This window comes from Notamacropus eugenii, chromosome 2, assembly GCF_028372415.1.
Source record: "Notamacropus eugenii isolate mMacEug1 chromosome 2, mMacEug1.pri_v2, whole genome shotgun sequence".
Lineage (NCBI taxonomy): Eukaryota > Metazoa > Chordata > Mammalia > Diprotodontia > Macropodidae > Notamacropus > Notamacropus eugenii.
In genome coordinates, this window is record NC_092873.1 from 303,334,997 (window position 1) to 303,353,912 (window position 18,916).

At 39.7% G+C, this 18,916-nt stretch overlaps 4 non-coding genes across 4 annotated transcripts; all 4 read left to right on the plus strand.

Annotated features, from left to right (window-relative positions):
• Positions 1–7,161: 7,161 nt before the first annotated feature.
• TRNAG-UCC (transfer RNA glycine (anticodon UCC)) lies at positions 7,162–7,233 on the plus strand. The gene has a single exon. It is a non-coding gene; the product is annotated as a tRNA-Gly (tRNA).
• A 1,262-nt stretch (positions 7,234–8,495) lies between these two features.
• On the plus strand, positions 8,496–8,567 carry TRNAH-GUG (transfer RNA histidin (anticodon GUG)). The gene has a single exon. It is a non-coding gene; the product is annotated as a tRNA-His (tRNA).
• Positions 8,568–10,201: 1,634 nt separating this feature from the next.
• TRNAK-CUU (transfer RNA lysine (anticodon CUU)) lies at positions 10,202–10,274 on the plus strand. Its single transcript has one exon. It is a non-coding gene; the product is annotated as a tRNA-Lys (tRNA).
• Positions 10,275–12,899: 2,625 nt separating this feature from the next.
• On the plus strand, positions 12,900–12,981 carry TRNAS-AGA (transfer RNA serine (anticodon AGA)). Its single transcript has one exon. It is a non-coding gene; the product is annotated as a tRNA-Ser (tRNA).
• Positions 12,982–18,916: the final 5,935 nt, after the last annotated feature.

An 18,916-nucleotide genomic window follows, 5' to 3' on the forward strand; every position in this document is an offset into this window, starting at 1 on the left:
TAGTACTTTCTTCCTCTTCAAATGATCTTATATCTGTTTCACGGTTTACATATTATGTCTACTAGAGTGGAATGTAAGTGATTTGAGGGTGAAGCCTAGATTGGTTTTTGTTTTGTTTTGTTTTTTGTCCCTTGTCTTCCTTTCCAGTACTTTATTTAAATGTTTGGTCGAGGATTAATTAAGCCTTTACTATAGGCTTAGCACTGTGCTGTAAGCATCGACATTACAAAGTAAGGCAAAAACTAATGCTATCTACAAGCAGTATACATTTTGAAATTAAATTTTATTTAACAAGATTTTATTTTCTCTCCTGTCCACCTCCACTGGAAAAAAATTTTAAAAAACCAGAAAACTTTTGTAACAAATATGAATCGATAAGTAAAACAAATCCCCAAATTGGCCTATATCCAAAGATGTATGTGTCATTGGACCTATTTAGTCTATCGCCTCTCTATTATGAGATGGGTAGCATTTTTCATCAGCAGTCCTGTGAAGTCATATTTGACCATTGCTTTGATCAGAGTTCTTAAGTAGTTCATTTTTACAACATTGTTATCATAGAAGATACCGTGTTCCCCTAGTTCCACTTCCTTTACTCTTCATCAGTTCATGTAAGGCATCCCAGGTTTTTCTGAAACCACTTTCTTCCATTGTTTCTTAGAGCAGAGCAGCATTCCATTATATTCATATACCATACTTTCTTTAGCCATTCCCTAATTAAGGAGCACTCCCTTACTTACCAATTCTTTGGCACTACAAAAAGAGTTGCCAACAATTATATTTGTACACATTCATTTTTTTCCTCTTTCTTTGATCTTGTTGGAGTATAGGCCTGATAGTGGTATTTGCTGGATCAAAGCATATATGCACAGGTTAGTAACTTTTTTTTAAAGCATAGATCCAAATTGCTTTGCAGATGGCTGGACCAATTCACAGCTCTACCAACAGTGCATTAGTGTGCCTGATTTCCTGCAGCTCCTTCAACATGTCATTTTCCTTTTTTGTCATTTTTGCTAGCCTGTAGGTATGAGATGTAATTTCATAGTTGCTTTAATTTGCATTTCCTCTAATTACTAGTGGTTTGGAATTTTCTTTTTCATATATATATTGATAGTCCAGATTTCTTCCCTTGAGAATTGCCTGTTCATATGAATCTTTGACTATCATTTGAGAAATGGCTCTTTTTTTCTATCAAAATTAATTTGAATTAGTTCCATGTATTTTGGAAATGAGACTTTTATTTGAGAAACTTGCAGCAAATATTTTCTCCAGTTAACTGTTTCCCTTCTCATCTTTGTTGCATTGGTTTTTATTGTGCAAAAATTTTTTAATTTTATATAATAAATATTGTCCTCTTTATCTTTGTTGATCTCCATCCCTTGTGTGGCCATAAACTCTTTCCCTATCTATAGATCTGAAAGGTAACTTTTCCTTGCTAAGAGCTCATGTGCAAATGAGAAAGATGAAGAGGAGATAAAACTATCCCTGTTTGCTGATGATATGATAGTATATATAGAAAATCATAAGGAATCAGCAAAGATACTAATTGAGACAGATACTAGCTTTGGCAAAGTTGCAGGATACAAAACAAACCTTCAAAAATCAACAGCATTTCCATATAATAATAATAAAACCCAAGAAACAGTGTTAGAAAGGGAAATCTTATACCAAGTAATTACAAAATGTGAAAAATATCAGATTGAACTATCAAAGTACACAAAAGACTTTTATATATTCAGCGCAAAATTACTCCTTAAAGAAATAAAGAACAACGTTCTAATGAGGAAAAAAATCTATGTAAATAAATAAGTATATTCAATATTTGTATAAAATAGATGGAAACTATTTCTTTGTTATTTGGTGAAAGAACAAGGCTGCAGCAGCAGATGGCGCCATACCTGGAGATTAGAAATATTCCTATGTTGAAATGGATTTGTGATCACATTGGTGTGAGTACGCTCTCTAAAGGTACACACTCCAAATGCTCCATTCTTGCTTGATCTGTGCACCTCTCCTCCATGTCCTCCCATAATTTCTCTAAAGGGATTTCACCCAACATTTTGGAAGAAAATGTTCTCCTCTTGTTTTCTTGAGATCTTGTGGATATCAATGGAAGACTTGAGTATCCCTTTCTCTTGCTGTATTTTACTAGCCTATCTTTTCACTCATTTAGGTCAGAGACTGGACCAGCAGCAGACAGCGCCTCCAGCCGGGAGCAGGAATTAGGGGACATAGGGATAAAACATCCTGCTGGGAGTGATAGTTATCTGGGGAAAGGCAACTGTAAGTAGAGTGTCTCATGGCAGAGAAAAGTAATGGCTAAATACTTTACAAAGGCATGCAGGACCCACAGAGTCCAATAGAAAGCAAAACCTAAAGGGAAACTTCCTAAAGACTGTAAGAAAGGAGAAAAAAAGTCCAATGGCTAGAAGCTGTGAGTTACCATTCTGATCATGCGTTCTTTATATGGGTGCCTCCCTCTACTACCTTTGTACTTTAAGATTATACTCACTCTTCTCACACACTGCATATATTTATTTGAGAAGGTTAGACTTCAGAGGGGAAGAGAATATTTTTGTAACTATTGTTCTAACTATACCTTCTTAGTAAATGTTTTTGCTAAAAACTAATTAAATTTACTGGATGATTATCTTTGGAAGGTATATCTATGTTGGCCTATAAATGACAGTACTACAAACTCTGTTGAACTTTGAGAATAGTAATAAGCTGAATCTGGGAAGTTAGGTGACAATATGAGTTGGAGTTGGAGAAGTAACCTTGGAAGGGGTCCTGCATATATGTTTACTTATTTATAATAAATACACAGAATATTTTGATTTACTGATAATTACAAGTTTTCCGGCAAAACTCACACACAAAATATTTGCAGTTGGAGCTTCTGGAAAGTGTAGGAGTTTGTTTTTTTTTTCCCAAATGGAAGGAGATATTGAAGATTCTAGAGAAATTAGATTGGAGAATCCAGGAACTTTGTAGCTCTAAAGGCAGTGACACTGTCAGTTGTGGGAGCCAGTTGCAAGTATAAGACACTGCTACCCTCATCAACTATAAAATCAAATAATGTGTATAATAATGTTCAATAATAAATAAATTAAAGAACACAATATAATAACATCTGGAGTTTTGTTTGGACTGCTAATGTGTTTAAGGAGTAATTTGCCTACATAGAAGTTGCATTTAGCCTGAATGTGCTTGCTTCTTGGTGCTGCTAAAACCTGGTAAATTCATTCACTTTCCACATCCTCGTCCCCATCCTTCTGCCTTCATCGATGACTGGAATACTCCAATCTTTTACCCTTTTGGAGTTTCCTGCCTTTTAGAAATTTAGAAATCTTGTTTATTTGTTTGTTTATTTTTTTTGTCTGTACCTTTATAATGAGGTTTTTTTCTCCAGATAAAGAAAATCTGTTTTTGTTGAATTTTGACAGTGGAATGGGAAGCAGAAACATAGTGGCTGGTGGAGATTGTTTTTCAAAGTGTGTTTTAGAACAGAGAGGCCAGTATCAGCTTGATCAATAGGGAGGGGAAATTATTTCTTCCCTAGTTTGGGAGCTCTGAGTTTACCAGAGTCTATAAATATTCAACATAATTAGCTCCCTGAAATATCAGAGGGAAAGGACACAAGTAAACCATAACACCAGAAAATGCTCATGTCTTTGGTGACATAAAGAGGGAGGGAAGATTTCAAAAAATATTTTTAAAGGTTAAGAGAGAGATATTTGGTTTCAGACTTAATAAAGAGCCAGTGGGGTTTATTAAGTAGTGCAGTAACATGGTTAGGTCTAAGCTTTAGGAAACTCATTTTGATAACTGTAGAGGACAGATTGGAAAAAAGGGGATACTTGATGCAAGATGATCAATTAGAAGGTTATAGCAGTAATCCAGGTGAGAGGTTATAAGGGCCTGAACTGGGCTGCTGTGGGTGTGAGAAGAGAGAAGGGGACAGATGGGATAGATAGGAAGGCAGATTGACAACTAATTAGATTTACAGGGTGTGAAAGAGTGACAAGTGAAAGATGAAACAGACAGTGAACCTGGATGACTGGAAGGATTGTGATGCCCTTAACAATAATGGGAAGTTTAGAAGAAGGGTATGGTTGAATGGAAAGATAATATAATGAATTCTGTGATGGCTCACAAACCCATCGATGCCTACTCACCTTGTACTACTCACTCTGTCCCACTCAAAATGAAAAGGAAGGTGCTAGACTCTTACTTATCTATCAATGCTGCAGAGCATTGTCTGCTCTGTGAGGAATATTTGCCATAGGTACAAAGTGGGGAGGCGGGTGTGGATATGCTGGACTATGTACATGTATATATATGTAATTTTCCTAATAGCACCTAAGATGTTACTACTGTGGGTGCTGATCCTGGTTAGATTACACATGGCCTTCCTGAAAGGCCTATGCCTGACATAGGGGAAAAAGGGGAAGGAGTTTGTAGCTTGAGTGGATGGATAGGAATAAGTAAGGGAATGTTGCAGGATACAAGTGTTTTGTGTCATAGATAAACCCCATAATTAGCCATTTTGGGGAAGGTGAAATGTGGCCCCTATTTCTGATGAGGTGCTTGTACCTAAATTAGATCCTAGCCCTAGGATCATACCTCTCCCCAACCCAAAGACCATATCTCTGGCAATAACTCATGAGTAGGCCCTAATGAGGTAAACCTTCTCTTCCTGTTACAAGAACAAGCTGACCTTTGTGGAATTTCCCTTGTATGAACAGGACTATCTTGTACCAGCAGAACTATCATGTACTGGTTGCCACAGTTACTGTATACAATCCAGAGGTCAAGCTATGGACATAAACTCCCACAGTTATCTTGTTACAGATATAGACATACAGACTTGCAGATCCCTTAGAAGCCTTCCCCCCTCCACAGCCCCCATGCCAGTAGTGAATGGTGCCTGTGCCCAAGGTATAGAAGTTGTATGGTACCAGTTAATTAGCGTAGTTGGCATACAATACACTAAGTTTTTCCTATATGAGCTTTGACATCATTCTTGTTAGGTTTCAAGTTCCCTAAAGAGTCTCTGCCAACTTCATTAGCATTATAATAAACATTTTGCCACTTGACTGGAAGACTGCTTGAGTCCACAGATTCTTTCCAGACAACTCTGTCCTGAACCTTGGTATTATGGGGTCCTTGCACCCCTAAAACTGTATTTCTACTTTAATTGTTTGATTATACAACTTTTGAGATTAGATCATGGTCTCCAGGGGACCCTGGCCTCCCACTGGCCCAAACTCCAAATGAGGTGTCTGAGGTCACTTGAGAATTAGCATTAGGCCTTTTTCTGAATTTCCAGGCTTTTGACTTCTAGGTATGGTGCCTGAGGCCAGATCCCAGGGAGATACTGGGTGGACAAGAAGGAGTTAAAGAATCATGAGATCCTAGATTTAGAGCTGAAAGGGACTGTAGAAGTCATTTAGTCTGACAACCTCATTTTGTAGATGGGGAAACTAAAGCTAAGAGAAGCTTCAGTCAGAGATGACTTTTGAGCAGAGATGTGCCATGACTTCATGGATGTATAAGTGGGATTGATCAGAGTAATTACTTGATGACATTGATTGAGCTGTCATCGCTCATGAGCTGTCATCGCTTTGTTTAGGGGTATCTGGTGACCGTCTTCCCATGAAGAGTATGGGCATGCCCATAAGAGCCTGGTTGAGACAACAGGGATCATGGAGCCCCTGATTTCTAGTGACTGGGACTGTTGCCAAGATGATTGGTTAATTTGCATCTAGGAGGACAGGTTTGGATTGGGGAAACCATTCTGTGTTGGGCAGTCTATAAAAAAAGAGCAAACAGACTATGTTCCTTCAGTCTTTCTATTTTCAGCACAGTTCTGTGCAGCAAAGAGTTCCTGAATGGGGGAAAGGAAACAGGGTGAGGAAGTCTCTGTGTTCACCCAGCATCCTCTCTCCAGGAAATAGAAATGTCTGCCTTAGGTCAGAAGTACACTGGAGTTACATATGCTTTCTTTCTCACAGCTTTCTTTTCCACTGTCTCAAAGACATTTCCTGAGAATGGTCTTTCCAAACCCAAGAAACAGCAGCTGAGGCAGACAGCCTTTGTGAAAAAAATCCATGTCAGAAGCAAAAGTGCTTGCCCATTGCCTGCAGGGTGGGGTTCACCTACAATGTTTTTTAAAAGCATTTGCTTGGACTACACATAATCAATGTTCCTGAACCTCAGCTTCTTGAATAGAAGAGCAATGGTGGTGATGGTGGTGGTTTGAGGTTCTTATATATGATAGATTAAAATGAGTGAGAGTAGGAAAACCTATTGGAAGATAGGCAATGTTCCCAATCAGTAACTCTCGGTATGGGTTTCAGAGTAGTGACTGCAATAATACAGAGAAGAGACATGGAAGAAATGTTGCCAAGGCAAAATCAACAGGATTTGATAATTGATTGGATTTAAGTAGAGGCAAAATGACTTGATGGACAAAGAGTCTGCGACTCAAGTCTAGAAAATCTGGGTTTCAATCCAGCCCCTGACACATACATACTGGTTGTGTGACCCTGGGCAAGTCACTTAACTTTTAGTGCCCCGGAGAAACACTAAGATTATAACTTAGTAGAGGAAATTCCTCAATTCAATGAAATCGAAGACCTGGTTTACTTAAAAGAAAAGTGAGGAAATGGAACGAATGAAAGGAAACCCTAAAGTTTTGAACATAGCAGGCTTTGTTAATAAATGAAATGAATGGTGTTTCTTTAGATATAATGTCAAGAGGAATAGTATTCCCCAGGATTAGGAACACAGCGATTAGAGTAATTATTTTGACAAGATTCTACTGAGAGAGCTGGGCAGTCACTGGCATCAAATTATTGAGCTATATTCTCTCTGGCCTCATCCAACTGAACTACATGTCATATATACACAGCCCCATAGTCACCCTCCACTCCTGAGACCACTTTCTCTCAACAGGGCTAGAAGATTACAAACTCACCGTACATCCCAAAATGACGTTCATCACAAGGGCAAAATGGTTTGGCTCAAGATTCTACTTTTTTTTGGTTCATTTTTTTGAAACCTACAAAATGAAGACCAACTTAAAACTGAAAACACCTTAGGGAACCTAGGCCTCTGCGTTATTGAATATAACTTAGAATCACTTCTTTCTTCAGGGCGTTGGTGGTATAGTGGTGAGCATAGCTGCCTTCCAAGCAGTTGACCCGGGTTCGATTCCCGGCCAACGCAACTTCGTTGTTTTACAAATTGACTTCTGTTCTCTTTCAGCAGAGCTGACATCACATGCAAAAAAGAAACAGATGAGACGTGTTTTTTTAACTGAACGGACGCTGGTTGATATAATGTTCAAATAAGACTGAGAGTCCAAGAAAAGGAAAGTACACCATCAGATATTGAGAAAGCACTGTGTGCAGAACGCTGGGCCAGCATTCAAATATCTGTTTCCTTCAGTGAGCTGCTCCCTCCACGGGTGCAGATCGCACTGAGAGAGTAGGTGGCCATCCAGAGTCTCTGGCTGAAAAATTAATCACCTTGCAGCCAATTTGGTGATGAATCTCCCTGAATTTACTAGGCTGTCTTGTGCTGCCGGTTCTTTTCCAGCTTGGTAGAATCTGCCAGTGGGTAGTACCTGTGGCTACAGATTTATAGAATTTAAGGACATTTACACTGTGCGATGAGAGGTTGAAATAATTAAGAAAACAGTTTTTTTTTTCCTTTCGGGAGATTTTTTAGCTGTTTAGGAAGGGAAAATATATGAGTCAAAAGGAATGAAGAACATTGATAAAGAAAGTGTATTATCCTCAAGTGGTAACCATTCATTTAGGGAAAACCGAGTGAAGGAGAAGAATTTCTGCTTCTTCCATTAGGGAAAGTTGGATTTTCTAATTAGTATTGGATCATAACGTCACTTCTAGGAGCCTTATTTCTTATCAGCCTTTCACAGATGAAAAGAATAAGAAGAATGAAATATTGCTATGTACTAGAAGAAGGAAAAGAGAAACTGACACATGAACTATGTTAGTTTTCAGGGAAAGAATTCTAAAACTACCAAAAGATTAAGATTCCCAAGCCTTGGCTCTGCCCAGGATGAGAGCCGAAGTGTGGAGTTTAGAAGGGAACCAGAGAGGAACTGCCAGGTTTAGCAGAAGGGAGTAAATTCTAGGTTGATGAAAGGAACAATTTAAGTCTTAGTCTATGATTAGGCAGGCTAAGATCTAGTTCCTCTTGTTTCTTAGTGGTCTAAGAAACCAGTGAGTACTGAGTATGGAATTTTCGTAGAAATGTTGGGGACCGTAGAAAGAAAAGCTATTTTGCTCATAAGATAGCATCTGTTCATGGTCTTCTGGAAAAAGAATTAGTGATAGAAATCGGAGAAGAAAAGAACAGAGATAACCTAGAAGAGAAAAAGAACACTTTTTTTGAAGACAATTGCTTTGAATCATGGTGAAAAACTATCCTTGCAAAAGTCTCGTCCGTCTCTTCAGTGGCGAGCCGTGATCGTATAGTGGTTAGTACTCTGCGTTGTGGCCGCAGCAACCTCGGTTCGAATCCGAGTCACGGCAAAGGGACTTCCTTCTTTTGTGTTCTGGCATCTGAAAGTCGTGCAAAGGGCTATAATATTCCTCTCTTACCAGTGTGAACTCAAATTTTTATCGACCCCATAGATATATTGCGAATTCGTATCTTACAGTGAAGAGTAAACTGTCTCCTCAGTCTCAAGATTTTAGAACGCGGAATAGTAAATAAAACCTCACTTTTATACTGTCTTAAGGCTTGTTAAAAGACCAATACACTTGGGAAAAAGGCAAAGCAGCAGCTGTTCGAGGTTCGGGTGGAGTTCAGAGGGGCAAGGAGCTACAGTAAACTAATATATAATTATATTCGGAGTGACTGAAATGACGAAGTTCGTTTTTGCAGATTCATTTAGCTTTCTGCGTCCCCCGTCCTTTTTTTTTTTTTTTTTGCTTGTTTTTGTATCAAAGCAAGGAGCACAGTGCCTGGTACGGGGTAAGCGTTTAATAAATGCTTGTTTCCTGCCTACCTGCTTCCTCTGGAAACCGCTTCAATGAAAGAACCTTTAAAAAAAGTATTAGAAAGCTTTAGGTTATTTGTACGACAATTAACGTCACGAGAGAGAATCCTCACCAGTGAGAAACTCCATTTTCCTTCCTTAAATTAGAAGCTTCACTTGTGGTTGGGCCCAGGAATATCTCTAGGGTCTCTCAATTCTTTTATCTTGCGAAAGCAGTGCCCCTTCTTAGCTCCTAAGTCCTTATTAAATGGTAACTGATGATATTAAATGGTAAACGGTGCTTCCATAAAACTCCCAGCGCTGGTAACTGATTAAATGGTAAATTCACTGAGAGCTGAGCCGGGATCAGGTTAAGCAGAACTGTTTGGGAGACTCGGGAATCAGGGTTCTGTGTTGGTATTTCCCGTCCCATTAGCCCCGTTGCAGCGAATGCTTGCTTGACCAGACCCAGATCCTGCAGAAGAACGAATGTCTTTGAAGGCCCGTGTTATTAGAGAGGGTGAAGCTGAGAGTACCCAGAGCCCTTCTGGACGCTGGTCAGTTTTCTCCGACCCTTAGCTCTTCCTTCCCATGTCTGGCTAGTGAACTGAGACAGAAATGCTGGCTCGCTCGGGAGTAAGGAGTGCAGGGAGTGACCCACGTCCTGGGAATCGCAAAACTTCCCATTCCGTTCACCGAGAGAAAGGTCTAGTGCGTCAGCCTTTCTCCAGCTCTCCCTCCTCCCAAGAAGAAGCTCCTCCCCCCGCCCCGGAACTGTGCTGCTCGGTTCTATCGCCCGATTTCAGTACCAGAGAATTCGCGGAAAGAGGAAGTGAGTGATCCCTGCGAGAACTGGCAAGAAAAGTAAAGAGGCAGAATTAACCCATTTATAGAGAATTCACTAAGTATGGGATGTAGAACCGTCCTTTACCCCAGATCCAACGCTCCTTCCCCGTTGGACCCAGCGCCCCCCTCTCCTCCTGCGAAACTTTGTCTTATTAAAGTGCGAAGGCCCAGGAGATCCTATTGGGATTTCCATAATTGGGAAACATGACAACCAAAGTATGCAAGAACCAGCATTATTCACTTTACGACCTGTTTCATTTACTTTCCATTAAGCAAATGCATTATCCCATGCTTTTATTTTCTTCATGAATTTTGAAGGAGACCCCACAAAAACTCGTCGCCCGGCTAGCTCAGTCGGTAGAGCATGAGACTCTTAATCTCAGGGTCGTGGGTTCGAGCCCCACGTTGGGCGCAAGAGAGTTACGTTTTGCAGAATTAAAGTTTTCTTTTGTGTTTGCATTAATAGAACGCAACTTTTAAGTGTCTAGTAGCGCTAGTCGTTGTGGTAGGTGCCGAGAATATATCGAAGAGTCTGTGAGACCCTCTGTATGTGGTTCAGTGATTCAGATTGCCAATGATTTATGTCCTCTCGTTCTGTGCGCCCCTTCTTCTGGTGCTCCCATAAAACTCCCAGTGCTGGAGAGTGGAATCTTTTTCTTGTATTTGCATGGCTTACTAAGGTCTGTGTGTACAAAGACAAAATCAGACTCTGCCATTAATTAGCTTACTTTAGTCCTGGGGATACCCCGTAAAAAAGAAAGACTTGGCTGAAGACGTGCACTTAGGCCGGGCCTTGAAGAAGGATTTTTGTTGGCTAGGAGTTTTTGTCTTTCGTGGGGGCGAGATCAGCACAGAAAAGCAAAGCAGTCTCTAAGGACTGGAATCAGGGCTCTTGTTTATTACTTCCGGTCAAACTGCAATCACACTTAGAGAAAGGAGTTTTGTTCGAGAGGGCTAAGGGCAGGGATCTGTGGGGTTCTGCAATAAACTCATGGTAGAGCATGGCCACTGGGCGGTGCTGTTAACCTTTCTCTTCTGGCGAACTCAACTCCTCACCTTTTCCTCAATGGAAAGAAGAGGAATCCGGAAACCAGGAAAATCAGGGTGCAGTCTTAGGGCTAATCAGAACTTTATTAAACTGGAGTATTTGGAAGCGTTATTCCTTTTGGGGACCTGCGACACTTTAGCTAGAAGCCCCACCTCACCATCACAATTTATATTTATGTGAACCCTGCGTTACTCTTTCTGGGAGTGAATTTCTACAAAATTCCTGCACAAGGGCCTAGGTTACAGGAGCACAGGGTTAAAGGAAGCTGGGGAAGAAAGAAGGCAACAAATTGAATTTGAAAGAATTCTAGGCAATGATTTTTCACAACTAAAGGTGGCGCACCTCTCTTTGACTCAGCGACTCTCTACTATTCTGTATCCTAAAACACATTTAATGTTATTCTGAGAATATTAAGGAATCCCAGTTTCTATGGGTAGCTTTTTTTTTATTGGTCAGAATGCGGAAATGAATCTTATAAGTAGCACCAAGGCTTTTTACAAGGTGGTGCAGTGGGTAGAGTGCAGGTCGTTGTCAGAAACTTGTAAATTCCAATTCAACTTCAGACAAGCTGTGTGGTTCAATATAGAAATCTTAATTTTCTCATCTGTAAGATGGGGATATAATAATGTCACCTATCTCCCAGGTTTCTTGTGAGGATAATAAGCATGTTGCCAAGTAGCTATCTATGTTTTACTTGGGGTTGATTCTCATTTTGAAAGGTTACATTCGTAAGAGGAACACCTTTCTATAAAATGAACTTCCGTGTCTGCTATAAGCCCTGTCCAAGTAAGATAGTCAACCTTATGATTTTTTTTTTATTTATAAGTGCCCAGATTGACTTGAAAGTATATTTGTGTTGACACATATGATTTGTAATCCAGTGTTGGTCTGTTTCTTAAATCTGTGGTTGCCAAATGTTTTTTGATCTTTGAACTCTTGCCAGTTAAAAAAAAATTTCAGAGAACATCTCTGTTCTAGTCTCCTGCTTTGGTACTTAAACTCTTGGGTTTGATGGAGGAAGACCTCGGACCCATTTTTCTTTCTAGGGTACTCCTGTAAGAGCCATATTCTCACAACTCGTGAATACTGGCCAGTGTGTTTCATATGTCATAGTCAGTTAGGAGAAAAAGTTAGCTTAGGGCAAGGGCAATTTCTAAAATGGCATAGTATAAACTGTAGCTACAAATTATTCTTTCCCATAAACTTGGGTACACTCTATCATCAATACACACTACATCTTTGAGAAGAACAGTTCATACTTCGTGAAGAAGATTCTAGTTTCAGGTAACTATCTCTGTATCTTTGTCTGTCTGGAGAATATGTCTCTCCTGGGATCTCTCCTGTCTGGACTCTTTTAAACTCTCAAAGTACCTTCTGGGTGGGTAGATCCATTGCTAGAGTCCATATCTGAAGAGAATGAGGAGGAATGAAAATTCACATCCCCTTCTCCTCCCTTCTCCTCCCCACGTGAAGAGTGGGATTCTTCCTATACAGCTGACTTTGATAGTCAATAAATATTTAATAAGTGCCCACCATATACCAGCCATTGTGCTAATTGCTAAGGATACAAAGAAAGACAAAAGACAGTCCCCATCCTTGAACAGTTCACAATCTGATGGGGCAGACAGCATTACAAACTATATATGTCTGTCTGACTCTCTCTCCCCCATATGTGTAGTGTATCTATATATCTCCAAGGGATGGACCCCCTTCCACCAGAGACCTGTTCCACAAATGAGAATCTATTAGAAAAGACTTGAGTGAATGAGATTTCCAATTGGACACACAATAACTCAGTTCAACCCAGAGTTCTAGATTTCACTCAAATGGAAATTCCCTATTAAAGTATAACAAATTAATTAACATATTAACTGTATGTGACAATAACTAAATCATTTAGTCTCTCAACGTCCCTAAATACTACATAAAACTAATGCAAATTAAGGTAGATCAGAGAAGATACTTTCATGAGAAATCTTTGGCGGCTAGGTAGTCGTGGCCGAGTGGTTAAGGCGATGGACTAGAAATCCATTGGGGTCTCCCCGCGCAGGTTCGAATCCTGCCGACTACGGGGGTTATTTTCCCTTCCTTTGAAAACTATTTACAAGAATTTATTTTACGAAATAGATATTTAGAACTTCAAACTGAAATAGGCACTCAGTTGGTTGGATGTTGCCCTTCGTCTTCGAAGAGGACAAAAATGATATCATTTGTAAAGTGAAATTTCAGTACGTCCTACTGTGGCTGATCAGACCAATATGAGTTCCGAATGCTCTACCACAGAGTGGGCACAGATAGTCACTTTGAATATTTGGGGTGGATATCCCAAATCTGCGCATCCTACGTTTACTTTGTGCTGTCTCAATTCTGCTTTGCTCAAAGAGCACAGCACCCTTTCTGATGTGGGCACGCCATGCCGAGCTGTCCTGTGCCAGTGTCTCCCATGTTGCACAATCAAATCCAAAGTTCTTGAGAGAGATCTTGAGAGTGTCCTTGTATCACTTCTTCTGGCCACGATGTGATCGCCATGCAAGTTCTTCATAAAATAGTTTTTGGCAAGTGTATATTTGACATTTGGACAACGTGGCCAGATCTTTGAAGCATAGTTTTAGTATCTGGTACCTTATCATGCCAGGTGATCCTCGGAATCTTCCTAAGACAGTTCAAATGGAAGCGATTCAGTTTCCTGGCATGGCGCTGGTAGACTGTCCATGTTTCACAAGCATATAACAATAAGGTCAGCACAATGTCTCTGTAGACCTTCAGTTTGGTAGTCAGTCTAATACCTCTTCTCTCCCAAACCTTTCTTCTGAGCCTCCCAAACACTGAGCTAGCTCTGGCAATTCGTGCATCGACCTCATTATCAATGTGTACATCCCTAAAGCACACCACCAAGGTAAGTGAACTTATCCATAGCATTCAAAACTTCTCTCTTTGTTCCAGTTGATGGTTCCACATATGGATGGTGTGGTGGTGGTTGACTGAGGACATGTGTTTTTTTGGTGTTAATTATTAGGCCAAAATTAGCACAGGCAGCAGAGAATTGATACATACTTTCTTGCATCTCCGCTTCAGAGGCTGCATTGAGGGCACAATCATCTGCAAACAGACGATCAGGCACCAACATTCCCTTCACTTTGGTCTTGGTTTGTAACCTTTTCAGATTGAAGAACTTACCATCAGGACGGTAGCTGACCTTGATGCCCCGTTTATTCTCATTGAAAGCATTTGTCAACATGGTTGAAAACATCATGCTAAAAAGTATGGGAGCAAGCACACAGCCCTGTTTCACTCCATAGGTGACTGGGAAGGCATGAGAGTTTTGTCCATTATCCAGAACCCAGGCAAATATGCCATCATGAAATTGACGTACATATATTGATGAACTTCTCCGGGCAACCAAATTTTGACATAATTTTCCATAAGCCATCACAACTAACAGTGTCAAAATTTCAGTCACCTTTTGTAGGAGCAATGGTCTCCCTACCTTGTAAACCTCAGCTGGAATAGAAAAGAAACAGCCTAAGTCAAGTGCTTAGGCACTCAGTAAGTATTAATTGAATAAAGTTCCTAGCCTGGTGAAATCATGGTCTCAATCAATGTACACTTGTGGTGTGGTGTGTGTGTGTGTGTGTGTGTGTGTGTGTGTGTGTGTGTGTGTGTGTAGAGGAAATAAATGCATCTACATTGAGCACTGATTTCCCTTTCCATTCCATATCATTCCATTCCATTCCCTTTTTCAGAGTCTAATAAAAACTTGAGATGATTCTCTCTAGAGATCCAGAGTTGCAGGTTAAATAAACAAACAAAAACCGAAGATGACAAAACTAAAACAAAAATAGGAACCTTATTTTTTTTAAAAAACAAAATTAAGCTCCCAGTATTGAACCCAGTCCATTCTGGTATGCGGTCTAGAGCTAGTGGGGTAGGAGAAGGCAAATGTCCAGGATCCACTGGGCTCAGGAGTGATAGTAAATTTGTTGCACAAATAATCTGTACACATACTCTGTTGCAGTAAAGGAAACAAAGATGGGAAAAGAAGGGGAAAAAGTCAGAATGGGTCAATATAAGGGAAGAAATCCTTGTTGGAGTCCAAACACTTGTAAGGGATAGGACCAGATCTGAGATTTCACTGACACAGGGAACTCTTCGATTAACTAACTTAACCCTCTACCAACACAGGTCAACACCTTCTCGGCAATTTATAGTTTTAAAGAGCTGTCTAAAGTGCTGAGAAATTAAGTGACTTGCTCAGGGTCACATAGTCACTAGGTGTCAGAGGAAAAACTGCATCCAACCCTTTTTGTCTGTCTCTCTTCCTCCTCCCCGCCATAAATGTATGACCAACAGGGGGAGTGCCTGAGCCAAGATAGGGCAGGAGCCCTGACTCTGACAACTAGTCAGCTGTGGCCTACATGAAACAGAGAACTCAAGCTTTTGCAAATGCTTTGGCTCTGATGTCCCTGATCTATTAGGTTAAACAGCTCCAAGAGAAGCCTGTAGCTCCAATATAAACTCAGGCAAATTCAGGACATTTCCAGCTTCCTGTTTATATAGGTTCTTCTTGGTATGTCTAAATTTCAACTAATACCGAATGTATTTGTTAATAAATTGCTAAATCTCCCTCCACTCCTAGATTGCAGTGAGGGGAAAATACCCATTCTTCCTTTAAGGATTTTCCTCTGTATGTCCCTCCCCCTATCCCTCTTAATAAACAAACTGATTTGATAAGTAACACATTTTTATAACAATAAAGTATAAAAGAAACTGAAAATTAACAATGAGAAAATAATTTGCCCAAAAGAAAGGAGATACTCTCCCCTCCACATTCTTTTGAATTGTGAGGGGAAAAGTAGGAAGCGAAAGACTGACTGTCAGATGGGATGGTATTCTGTTCCAGAGAGATGGGAAAAGAAGTTAATGGTATCATTAACTGCTCTGATGTTTTTCATCAGCCCCATGGCCTGTTGGTCATGGTCTGATCTTACTGAAATGTACCTGATCATTGTCCCTCTTGGTTTGTAGTTTTGTCTGTCTGTGTCACTCTGCTCTGCTTGACTCTTTTCCTTGATTCCATGTGGTCCACTCAGTTCTTTGCTCAGACAATTCCAGATATAGTCCTGGCTTTTCCGGCTCTATCCCAGTTGTTAGTTTTTCCACTATGGCTGCTGCTCCTTGCTCAACTTCCCTCTCCTACCTTCACTGGCAAAATAGCCTGCACCCAATATGACTGCCCTTTAGCTTTTCCTTGGAAATCTGTCCATGGTCAAGAACATAAGAGAAGAAGTGAGGTATTATCTCTCTGGTCTACAGGCAGATACTAAAGGGAATGACTCCAGTGAAAGGGCAGAGACTGGGGTATCAGAGGAAGTCAGAGATAAGGAGTCCTTTAATAGATCCACCAAAAGAGTACTAACTTCTTTCTAAATGTCCTGAAGGGATTAGGATGATTCACATAAGAAAAGGAGGCAGCTAGACTCAGGGTAACAAAGAGCACTGGGTCTGGAGTCATCTCGAAGACTCAAGTTCAAATTCAACATCACACTCTTACTAGCCTCATCGTCCGGAACAAGTCACTTAACCTCTGTTTCCCTTAAACTACCAAAGAAAGAAATGACAAAACACTCCATATCTTTGCGAAGGGAAACCCCATGGCTCCATGGGGTCATGAAGACTTGGACATGACTGAATAACATCAAAGAGAAAGTTTGATTACAGAGAATCCTTGAGGGGAGTGTTCAAAGAGAGACTGAATAGCTTCAGAAAAAAACAATTCTCCAAGTGCTGGAAGAAAGTTGAGTGACCATTGTTCTATTTAATGAAGCGAACTTTTAATGAAACCATTACGTAAAGTCTGGGCCCTGGCTCAGTCTTGACTACGAAATATTCCTTGTTCAAAAATCCTGTAAAGTGGTATTTCAAAGAGATGTGTGTGGAAAGATATCAGAAGATATGAGAACACTCTGTCAGTTCGAATAGTTCTCTCTGTGATGAGAATAAGGCTTGGATTACAATAATGATAAATTAAAATGTAAAAATATCCTTCTGCCTACAACAGAGTATAGTATTAATACTTTTCTTTGAGGGAAAGGGAATAAGCATTAATACAGTACCTTTTATATGCCAGGCACTTTACATATATTATCTCATTTGATTTTCACAACAACCTTGCATAGGTAGGTGCTATTATTATCCCCATTTTACAGTTGAGAAAACTGAGGCATAAACAGAGGTGAAGTGACTTGCTGCATGATGATGGAATTTGACCTAAAGTTTTCCTGCCTCCAGGTCCAACAAATTATATGCATTGTACCACCTGGCGTAATGGGAGTCTAGCGCATATGCAGAACCTATCAGTTTGCTTGACTGATGCAAGTACTCCAGAAGGATAATGCTTGGGAGGTATTTTGAGGAAAATCATGACATATGAAGAGTTTATATGATCAGAATTGAAATTGTTTATGCATGTGCCAGTCTTCCACTACATACATACATGTGTGTAATATGTATACATAAATGAATACATGTTTTGTATTAATACTCAAAGGTGCAAGCTGTGTAGGATTTGTGTGGTGCATTACACATCAAACTTCAATCTTTCAGGCTATGTACAACTGGACTCCCTCACCTTATTCACTCTGGACTCCTACAGTGGCTTATTAAATATAAAATAAACTGAAGAAACAAAACTTTTGCTCATCTCTTTATAAAACCCTTTAATCTCCTAGGTTTAAATACACATCAAAGTCCATACAATTCATTAGCTATAATAAATATATAAATATCTATAAATATATAAATAAATAAGATATAAAAAGACGTAATTATTTATACTGTTGGACGTAGGAGAGAGATAACAAGCAGTTACCTCTAGCAACTACAGCTAATGTTGATTTCTTAATTTTGGAAACACAATTCTACCATTAAACTCTCTCAGCATGCCAGTTAAAGTCTTTTCTCAAGAATTCTCCTCATGTGGAAAATGCCATCCACATCCAGAGAAAGAACTGCGGAGTCTGAATGCAGATGGAACTATACTATTCTCTCTCTCTTTCTCTCTCTCTCTCTCTCTCTCTCTCTTTCTCTCTCTCTCTCGTGGTTTTTCCCTTCAGTTCTGGTTCTGATTCTTCTTTACAGTGTGACTAATGTGGAAATATGTTTAATATGATTGTAAATGTGTAGCCTATATCAAATTTGCATGCCGTCTTGGGCAAAGGGGAAAAGAGGGAGGAAGGAAGTTTAGAACTCAAAAATAAAAGTGAATATTGAAGAACTAAAAATAAACAATAAATTTTAAAAAATAATTTTCATCATGTTTCTTCAAAAGATAATAGTTAAATTACTTCTCTCAGGAAAGTCTTGTCTCCTTGTTCCTCATTTACTATCTCTCCAATCACGATAGAATAACCTTCTTCTCGTAGATTAAATTGTAATTTCTCCAAATTCCATTCCCACTTAAACATATAGTAATGGCATCCAGACTCTGCAACATTAAATATGTATGTGTATATGTATGTATTTGTATGGACTCTGCGCACAGCGATTCACTCAATGTATAACGAATGATTGTTGAAGGTGGAGAAAGGGAAATGAGCCGGGAATGTTATAGAGCCAGTTTGATCAGGCTTTCCAGTCGATGTTTTAAATTCAGGGTGAATATTTTCACCTTCGAAAAAAAGCAAACAAATGTGCTACAAATGAGGACTTGAGTGATGGTTTGTGAATTGTCTACCATTAAGAAAATGAGGAAGAGAATGTTAGTAATGCCAGTTACACTTACAAGGATGTCGTTCATAAATTCCGCCCTTCCCATTCCCGCCCCCTACACACCTGATCCAACATTTTTTAATGAATATCCCTGGAAATGACAGCTCTTGGAGCTGCTGTCCTCACAGTTAGTTGTGAAGAAGGATGAATTTGAAATCTGTTCTTGCTTCTTTCATTCTTTTTCTGGAATCACATTTATAATTGTCTCCCTTGCCCACTTTCCCTACCTCACCTGTAGA